The sequence below is a fragment of the Macrobrachium rosenbergii genome, chromosome 36, assembly GCF_040412425.1.
Source record: "Macrobrachium rosenbergii isolate ZJJX-2024 chromosome 36, ASM4041242v1, whole genome shotgun sequence".
NCBI lineage: Eukaryota > Metazoa > Arthropoda > Malacostraca > Decapoda > Palaemonidae > Macrobrachium > Macrobrachium rosenbergii.
Genome location: NC_089776.1, coordinates 6,820,388 through 6,831,107, shown reverse-complemented (window position 1 = coordinate 6,831,107; position 10,720 = coordinate 6,820,388). Strand labels below are relative to the sequence as shown.

Here is a 10,720-nt window from a genome sequence, read left to right as displayed (position 1 = left end):
TCAAACAGGAAGTATCAAGGGAGTCTCTCTCTCTCTCTCTTCAAACTCTCTCTCTCTCTCTCTTCAAACAGGCAGTATCAAGGGAGTGTCTCTCTCTCTCTCTCTCTCTCTCTCTCTCTCTCTCTCTCTCTCTCTCTCTCTCTCTCTTCAAACAGGAAGTATCAAAGGAGTCTCTCTCTCTCTCTCTCTCTCTCTCTCTCTCTCTCTCTCTCTCTCTCTCTCTCTCTTTACAATAATGAAAATGAAGAATTATTGTATAATCGTCGAGATTCGATTATTCTTTTTCCCGGTCAAAAATAAAACCCATCGAATGCGTTGGCATACCTCAGCTATTTATTAATACCCAAATTGTCGAAATACAAAACCTCCGAATAATCCCAAGTCTCCTCTAATTGATCTACCGTGGATGAAGCAGCAACCCCCAACCTCATTTGAACAGAACAGGACAGAATGTAGAGTTTAGGCCAAAGGACAAGCGCTGGGACCTATGAGATCATTCACCGCTGAAAACGGAAATTAAAAGCGAGGAGGTTTGACAGGCGTAACAGGAGGAAAACCCCGCAGTTACACTATGAATCAATTGTTAGGAGAGGGTTGAAAGACAGATAGAAGAAAGAGAATATGAACGGAGGTACAGTCAAAGGAATGAAAGAGGTCGCAGCTAGGGTCCTAAGGAATACCTACAGTACGCCGCGTGAGGTGCACTGACGGCACTAACCCCCTCCCCCCTACGGAAAACAGAGCTAATGCCACTGACATCAGAAACCTTAAAAAACCAATGTCAGCAGCATCTCGACACAGAAGAACCGTGACGTCACGGCATCCCGAATGAGCGCGTCCTGGAACCATCAGAAACAATCGTCATAATCGTGGAAATTCTGCCACATCTTCACTTCTCAGCTCTCGGAGGAAGCCCCCCACCCCAAACTTCCACTAACGACCCAAATCGACGTGGCTGAAGGCGATGCAAGTTGCTCGGTTCCGATCTTATCTCGTCTGCATCCATTTTTATTTCATTTTAATGGGTTTTTATGTTATACTAATCGGGGTTTATCTCCGTTCATTAATTCTAGACCACCTCCTCCTCTTCCTCCTCCTCCTCCTCCCCAACTCGAGGGTCGGGTCAACTCTCTTTCCTTCTTGTCAGTCACTGGCATATTTAAAGGGTTGTGACGTTATTTAATGGGTTGTGACAATATTTAAAGGTTGTGACATTATTTAAAGCGTTGTGACGCTTTTAAAGCGTTGCGACATTATTTAAAGCGTTTATTTAAAGCATTGTGATATTATTCAAAGGATTGTTGTTGTGACATTATTTAAAGGGTTGTGACGTTATTGAAAGGGTTGTGACATTATTATTTTAAAGGGCTGTGCCATCATTTAAAGGGTTGTGACATTATTTAAAGCGACATTGTTTAAAGGGTTGTGACATTATTTACAGAGTGGTGACATTATTTAAAGCGTTGTGACATTATTTAAAGGGTTTTGGCATTATTTAAAGGATTGTGGCGTTATTTAAAGCGTTGTGACATTATTTAAAGCGTTGTGACATTATTTAAAATGTTGTGTCGTTATTTAAAGGGTTGTGACATTATCTAAAGGGTTCTGACATTATTTAAAGCGTTTGGACATTACTCACAGCGTTGACACATTATTTAATGGACTGTGACATTATTTAAAGCGCTGTGATATTATTTAAAGCGCTGTGACATTATTTAAAGGGTTGTGACATTATTTAAAGCATTGTGATATTATTTAAAGCATTGTGACATTCTTTAAAGGGTTGTGACATTATACTTTCGCCACACTTTCTATAGCCGTACTTTCCCCCACTAGTCTGTTACGGGTTCCAAGTTCTCCCTTCATAATATTTCCTGGCAGTCACAAACCCCAGCCATCTCTCTTCTTTCTCGTTCCAGAAACGACAGTGCTCTCTTTGTGTCGGTGTATGCAAAACAGAAACCGATATTTGCATCATCTGCATAGACGGGGCGCTCGTACGAAAAACTCTCCTAATTGGCTGTTTGGGGCAGTTAGCGCCGAGGCCTGGCGGTGGAGCATATTGTTATTGACTGGTAGATGTAATTGTAACGCCTAATAAGGCGCCCGGGTGGTTCCAACGACTACTTTCGTCATTAAGAGCGGCTGGGAAGAACGACTTGGCTCCCAGACGAGTGATGGGAGCCAAGGTTACGTAGAGACAATATAACGAAGAGCTCCGGCGTATTCTGCCGAATCGAGTTCAGCCGCGAGGATGTTTCTGTGGCGATTCCTAAATACGACGTTATTTGTCTTATTCGAACAGATATACTAAAATATTCCCAAAGGCTATCAATTATCTACAAATAATGGCATACACACAATAAACAAAAACACTACTTTCGAATGAAAGCCATAATATTCTTAGGAAGCTTGAACTTCAAGTCAATGGTCCCTTTGGTGGGCTTGTTCCATATGAATAGGGTTTTTCCACTGTATTCAAAATAGAAAAACGAGTTAGTTCACGGATTAACTCAGATATATTTTTATCTGAACAACCTAAAATATTCCCAAAGGCTTTAGATGCCCTATAAAAAATTGTATTTGTACAATAAACAAACACGAGTTAATTTAAGGGTATGGAGAACTCTGACAAGCTGAATCCTCACCCACCAAACTCATTTTCCTTAACACTAAATATCTACTTGAAATAAAAAGCGTTGCCAGCAACGTCTTTGCAGGGAACTTGGAAAATAGGTCCTACTGATTCATCAAAAAGGACTGATAGGGGTATAAAGGGCTTTCTGTTCCTATTAACCAACTAAGACCAGTATAATTAATCAAATGCCCTGGCTTCAAAATCCTCGAAATAAACTTTCAGTAAAAGAGCAGCAATATATATATATATATATATATATATATATATATATATATATATATATATATATATATATATATATATATATATATATATATATATATATACATATATATATATACATATATATATTATATATATATATATATATATATAATATATATATATATATATATATATATATATATATATATATATATATATATATATATATATTATAACTGAAGAATATAATTACTAAGTTAAAATGGCGGCTATAATCTAGATTTCTCTCCTCACAATATTTACAGCGAAATAAGGAATGGAATGGAATACAGAGTTTAGGGCAAAGCCCAAGCACTGGGACCTATGAGGTCATTCAGCGCTGAAACGGACATTGAGAGTAGGTAGGTTTGCAAGGTGTAACAGGAGGAAAACCTCAAAGCAGTTGCACTATAAAATAATTGTTAGGAGAGGGTGGATAGCAAGATGGAAGAAAGGTAATATGAATGGAGGTACAGTAAAAGCAATGAAAGGGGTTGCAGCTAGGGTCCCTAAGGGGCTCTGTAAAGAACCTTTAGGAATGCTTACAGTGCACCCCATGAAGGAATGGAAAAAACTGTCTGGGCAAGTTGGACATAACTACCAATTATAGCCTAGTATAATTATGCAAGCAAATCTTTTGTTGATTTTCTCTACATTTTGTGCTGCAAGTCAAGTAACCAAGAAGTGCACCATTGGTCGAAAATGCATTAAAAGTTCATACAATTAACAACCTTTCCAACTGTGAAGCAAGCAATTGCTATTTGCCAAGAACGCAAATGGACTATTGGCCGAAATTCCTCAGTAAAATGAGCAACTGTTTATTGCGGGCGAGAAGGCGATATAAATTATGTAGCTGTTAGCTTCTCATTTGGTCGAAAATCCCACGAGAAATTGCGGGACAAACGACGGTTGTCTGCTGCAAGGTTCACTAGTCTGTCTGGTTTAAGTAAAACTATGTTATTGTATGCGAGAACCGTTCAGTTTTAGCAAGTTTTTATTTTGTCAAGTTTTTATTTTGCGATTACTAATGCACCGAGACGACAAAAGCTCAGGATTTATCACACCTGTACCAAAGTAATTTATTACCCACTGTGCTCGCTTCGCACTGTAATTCAACTTATGAGTCTCTCTCTCTCTCTCCCTCTCTCTCTCAAATGATCGAGTTTCTACTCTAGAATTCTTATGAAGCAAGTACCGGCATAAATATGCACTCTCTTTCAGCGTATAAGCGTTAAGCAAAATGAGAACGCCTCTGAAGCAGCCACAGTTGCAGTCACCATGACTAGATCGAGTGAACCAGTTTCTGTCGTAATTGACTTTCCTAAATCCCATCTAAAGTAAATGGCATGTATTGTGGGAACGGGATTCTCGTAAGTCATCATGGCAGACTTGGGAATCATTGGCAGGTTAAAAGATTTTCCATACACAAGGAAATCCTGGCTGTAGCGTACTCGACCGTCGGGAATACTTTGTTCTTTATTCCCAGTACCATATAGACCAAGCCCACGGTGGTTATCAGAAAGGTTTAACTACCATGGATCTAAGTACCGTAGGCGTTCAATCGACAGTCGCCACGACATTATATACGTTTTCAACTTTCAACGTTCCATTGAAACAAAACACCTTTGTTTTTATGTACTGTAATTGCTTCAAAACATACTGCAGTCAGAAAACCTGTATGTTTATAAAATCGAGCCACTCGTACTAGGCAGTCAAAATATTGAAAATTGTGCATATTTACAAGAAGAATGATAGTAACTATGCAGTACCGTTAGTTAATTACTGTTTGTGTAGCCAGTTACTAAAGCAAGAAAAATTATCAATCTAGAGAAATTATGCTTGTGTAAAGCAATGCCTATGTATACTTTGATGTATATTGTGATCATTGTAAACATTCTAATTTAATTTAAGTTGAACCCTTTCAATAAAATAGGACAAACATATCCCTATAAAAAAAAGTACGTTCAAACTACTAGTGGGTAGCTTTCATCTTTAGGTTTTTTAACAATCGACTGTATATTCTAGACCTTAAGATGAACCCTATTCAGGTCTAGTATTCAAAAGATAATCCCTACCCGTATGAACAAGCCCACAGGGCTATAGTAAAAATTCAAATCCCGGCACCCTTTTAGTATTTAAAAACACCTTGATTCGATTCAGAGCTTTTTTTTTCTATCATTAAACTTCGTCACCACTTTCATGCAATTAAGTTATCCAAACTTACAGCGAGCCACTAATTTAAATATTTACGGGTATCTAGACTTAATTGTTTTCAGACGTTACCCAACTGAAATTTTATTTTAATTTGGCAATAACTCTTAAGCTATTACAGGGCTTAGTTCTGATTTCTTGAAAGGTATCAGTGAAAGATAGAATCCATTTTTTGAGATTTGAAATTTGCAGTATCTCTGGGTTAGGCTTTTTAAAGCTTAATTCTGACTTATTGAGAGGAATTACTATTGGTGAAGGTGTTCAGGTAAGAACTCAATTACAGGTATTTAAAAAGTTTTATTTGACAATAACTGCACCTGTATTCTACAGAGTTAAATACTTTTCTAATAATCACAGCAAATGCTCAGTAGTCACCACTTACATGCCACAAAATATCGTACGGCCAAAATAAAAATTGTTACAAGAAACCACTAAATTAAACCGTGATGTCAGACATTGCAAACAAGTTTACCAACGTTTTTAAATATAGCTAGAGAGGGGGGGGGACAGCTGTTTGGGGTTTTGAAATAGCAAAAACTGATTTTAAGATATATTTCAAACTTCTCAAAAGGAATTGAAGGTAAATTTCATAGTTACAAATGAATCATTCAAAGTGGTTTGAAATTTCAATTACACACAAACCAAATTAAACTATAGCATAAAGGTTTCAAAAATGTTTATTTTAATGTCAAGAATAACTGATTACACTTGACCCGAATTAATGGAACTATGGCATAGAGTCCAGCCATTCAGATATGTTTATAAAAATGTCATAACTAATGTGTGAACCATGAAATTAATGAATCAAAAGGCATATATTTCATTAAAGATGCCTATTGAAATGTAAAGATAAGCGATTACACGTCAACCAAATTAATGAAACTAATAAGGCCATCCAAAAGTTTTTTTTTATTTTAATGTCAGTCTTAACTGATTATACATGTAAAATAAGTTAATGAAACTATGGCACAAAGTAAAGCCACATATGTTTATAGAATGTCATAACTAGGTGTGATCATGAGAATTAATGAAGCTTTAGCATAAAGTAAAGCCATTCAAAGATGTTAACTTCATTTCCAAGATGTTTACTGAAATGAGAACCAATTACCCACGAACCATCAAACATGAAACTTTCCAGCAAAGCAGAGCAATCAGTAATGCCAGGCTCCAAGTTCCCAGCAAAGCAGAGCAATCAGTAATGCCAGGCTCCAAGTTCCCAGCAAAGCAGAGCAATCAGTAATGCCAGGCTCCAACCAAGTTTCCAGCAAAGCAGAGCAATCAGTAATGCCAGGCTCCAAGTTTCCAGCAAAGCAGAGCAATCAGTAATGCCAGGCTCCAAGTTTCCAGCAAAGAGCAATCAGTAATGCCAGGCTCCATCCTCACCTTCAAGTTTAGCAAAAAAACTTGCCAGGGTAAAAAAAAAAAAAAAACTGTTGTGGGGAAAAAAAAAAAAAAAGCCTCGAATAACAGGAACATCCTGCTTTCATTGCCTTTAATTCAGTTTACAGTCAGAAGCCTTCCCTGCAAATAAAAGGAAATGCTGCAGAAAGAATGTTGGCAGAACATTACAAGGATAGTACAATTAGTGCTAACTCTGTTGAAGTGTAGCTTACACGAGATCCAACCTTATTTTACTTTAGTAAAAAGATTCATGGCCTCTAATTAGACCATCCAAAAATTAATAGCCACACCCAAAAATTAATAGCCACACCCAAAAATTAATAGCCACACCCAAAAATTAATAGCCACACCCAAAAATTAATAGCCACACCCAAAAATTAATAGCCACACCTGTGCTCTTAAACATGTCATAACCAAACAAAAATCCATTACCGAAAGTTGCTTTGACCTTGTACGTAGCAGCAATTAAGATCCATTTAATTTAATAGGGGCTTGTATACTGTATTAGTATATTCGTTGTATTAATGACATACAATAAAATATTTAGTAATTTGACAATTTAAATTAAAACTAAATTGGAGCTATATTTACGTTACACATTTGAAAACTAAAGTTAAAGTGATTCAATAACAAGTGAAACTATGTAATTTGAACTATGAATGGCAGGAGCTATAGTTTATAACAATCGTTCAAAACAGAAGTTAAATTACTAAATTTTATATAAAAAAAACTTAGTATAATTTACGTTACAATGTTTCTAATTAACCAAAGTTAAAACTCAAACCAAACCAAAGTTAAAACTCAAACCAAACCAAAGTTAAAACTCAAACCAAACCAAAGTTAAAACTCAAACCAAACCAAAGTTAAAACTCAAACCAAACCAAAGTTAAAACTCAATGAAAACTACGTTGAATTTCAAAGCACACAATACCAGTGAATTTTCTTAACATTAAAAGTTAACGTACTTATTGCATAGACAACTATACTGCTGAATTCACTGAATTAAAATTTAAAATTATTACAATTATGAAATACTACAAACATTTTCAACCTTATTGGTAAACTAAGTAGTTTAATAGAGGTTGAAAAACCAATTTTGAAAAGTTAATTGAAAAATTTAAAAAGCAATTACCTTTTAAGATAAATGTATTGTTGAAACAATTAAAAGTTTAATGAATTTTAAATTGAAAAATTTAAAAAGCAATTACCTTTTAAGATAAATGTATTGTTGAAACAATTAAAAGTTTAATGAATTTTAAATTTAAAAAAAGCAATTAGGTCACCTTTTCAATATGAGACAAAAGGTGTTTCTGTAACATCAATTTGGTAAGTTGAAGACTAAATTAAGTTTAAAGGAATTGTTATAGACTAAAAATAAGGACAAAACGTATGTTGCAATATAAATTCGAAAATTGAGGAAAATTTGAAAATTAAAATGAAGCAATGACGTTAACTTTTAATTATAGAAGTCCTTAATATAAACTTAAATGACTAAATGCACTTGACACCTGAAAAAAAAACCTCCCACACACCTTTCCATAGGTCCTAAGACCTATGGAAACGGCATATGGAAGGGCCCTCCACCCCTACAGGGGTACCGCCCCTTAGGGGTGGAGGCGAAGAGAAGATTAGTTTGGCAGATTAAAAGGTTTACACTCATTAACCCTCACCTCAGCCTTAAACCAGTCTTGTGTAAAGTATTCCATTTCTTCACTTGTATAGTGTATAGACGTCATCTTGATTAAGGGTATTCCACGATATTCCAATTGAATGTCCCGTTACTCACAATATGCTTCATAATTTTGCCTGGTTTCTTAAAATCCGGATTCACTAGCATCTGGAAGTTATTTCAAGTTATTAAAAGCAATATATTAAAAGCCATATGAATACCACAAGTACAGGTCAATAGAGCAAAATAGCCTAAGAGCAATATATTAAAAGCCATATGAAACTACCACAAGTACAGGTTAATAGAATAAAATATCCAAAATTTCAACACCAGTCACTTAAGTTTTATATAATACAATTTAAAACATACTACAAAAATTCACTAAAATAAATTTAGGCAAAACTTCCAAAAAAAGTGTAAAACAATAAAATACTAACCTACGTGGAAATTTAAAATAGCCTAGTTACAAGCTAGAATGCCATCCAGTATGACGTATGGCAGGACAGTTCTGCGTGGACTTAACCTGACCCTGAAAGAGATTAGTTATGTAGTACAGAATTACATGATCCCAAAACCAATCGCCAAAAAAATTTAGGCAAATCATTAATGCTCACAGGTACATAACTAAAAACTACAAAAATATTCATAGCACTCCACGATTGAAAAGTTGCAACAATAAGTGACTGGGGAAAAATGGTTAGGCCTGAATAGTGCAGTTAAAATTTGAAAAACGAACTGAGCACGGTCTGAACCGCGCCTAGGCAATCTCAGCACAGTCTAAACCCCGGGGAGGCAATCTAGGCACAGTCTAAACCCCCGGGGAGGCAATCTACGCACAGTCTGAACCCCGGGAGGCAATCTACGAACAGTCTGAACCCAGGGGGAGGTAAACTACGCACAATCTGATCACAGGGAGGCAATCTACGCACAATTTGAACCTCAGGGAGGCAATCTACGCACAATCTGAACCTCAGGGAGGCAATCTACGCACAATCTGATCCCAGGGGAGGCAATCTACGCACAATCTGAACCTCAGGGAGGCAATCTACGCACAGTCTGAACCCCGGGGAGGCAATCTAAGCAAAATCTAAACAAAACTCACGTAATTCAGCAAAATCCGAACAAAATTCACGTAACTCACCAAAACCCGAACAAAATTCACGTAATTCAGCAATAACTAAACACTTCACGTACATAAAGAAACTGCAATTACCGACACTACAGCGGCGTCCGAAACGTGTGGTTTTTCTCAATATTTTTATCCCTGTTGACGTCACTAGTTCCAGCCAAGGATCACGAAGAAGAGACGAATACTCCCACTGTTTTAGTTTACAGCGAAACTTAACAGAGGTTGACTTTGATGATCCTTGAGCGCCGGGTATTTGAGTATTTATTTTAACACGTCCCGGTACTTTGATAAAACTGGAATTATGGGGGAAATGATTTAACTGCCGAAGAATGGAATGAAAATTACTACCAGGTTCTATGATAAAACTGGAAAAATTGACAAAACTATTTATTTAACGAAAAATAGAACGAAAACCTCTCTGTGTGTGGACATTTCTGAAAACTAGAGATTTCTCGTATAAAGTTTTTGTAGAGCGTAATATACACGAGAATGGGACACTTTTCTTATGTCATTCTTTATTCTCTTCACTCTTACTTACTTTAGGCTTCTTATCTGGTCCCATTCTACTGATTCATTTCACATAATGACACGTTAGCAGAGACACTCGAAGAATCGTATGGGTTACTCCATATTAATTGTCAAATCCTTGCTGTCAATATAAGTTTTACATAATTTTGAATGATTTCGTATATATCTAATCCTGAGCAATCAAATATACGAAATCATTCAAAATTATGTAAAACTTATATTGACAGCAAATCCATCTTAGTGCCAAGTGCAGAACAACAACGACTTAACCATCCTGGAATCCATAATTATCAAGAAGACTATACCGTCGTTAAATACTCAATCGTCCTCAGTGGAACTGTTTATAACGTAGTTTGGGCAACTGTTTTCCTCACTCTGTTTTTATTTATTCATGTTAGTCTTGCTCTTTCTTTCATATAGGTAGGTTGTTTTAAGATTTTAGTGAACTCCTTTTACTTATTATTGACTTGTCTTGGAATGAGGTGTTTTGTTTTAAATATTTTACTACATAAAGAGCTGTTGCCATTGCATTAATTTGTTATTGATGTTCCAAATTATATGATATTTCATAGCCTTGAAAATGCGACTTGGAATCGTCGCGAAACGTCGGCATTGAAATAAACTGTAGATGATGAGGATGCCTTTCCCTAGCTTCCTTGTGATGTATACTCGAGCCTCAGCTCCGGCCCTTATGTTTTTTATTATGCTGTGCAATTTGTTTCTCAACATTTTTTTGATTGTCCAATATAGAATTTATAGCAAACAAGGAATTTTGTACACTAGCCCGTTGTCGTATAGCTGGCCGGTAATAAAGTCACACGAAAAAAAAGTCACGGCAAAAAAGTAACAATTTGGCAAGAGGAAAAAAGTCACAGGAAAAAAGTCACAGGAAAAAAGTCAC

General features: G+C 36.1%; 1 long non-coding RNA gene across 2 annotated transcripts; it reads right to left on the bottom strand.

The window, feature by feature from the left end:
• Nucleotides 1-5,369: 5,369 nt before the first annotated feature.
• On the bottom strand, nt 5,370-9,504 carry LOC136856584 (uncharacterized). 2 transcript variants are annotated; one of them, XR_010858408.1, is made up of 4 exons: nt 9,304-9,504; nt 8,600-8,691; nt 8,164-8,330; nt 5,370-6,613 (listed from the first exon to the last, which is right to left on the bottom strand). It is a non-coding gene; the product is annotated as an uncharacterized lncRNA (long non-coding RNA). The 2 variants fall into 2 exon arrangements; XR_010858407.1 differs by having other exon boundaries at nt 5,370-6,475; nt 9,304-9,469.
• Nucleotides 9,505-10,720: the final 1,216 nt, after the last annotated feature.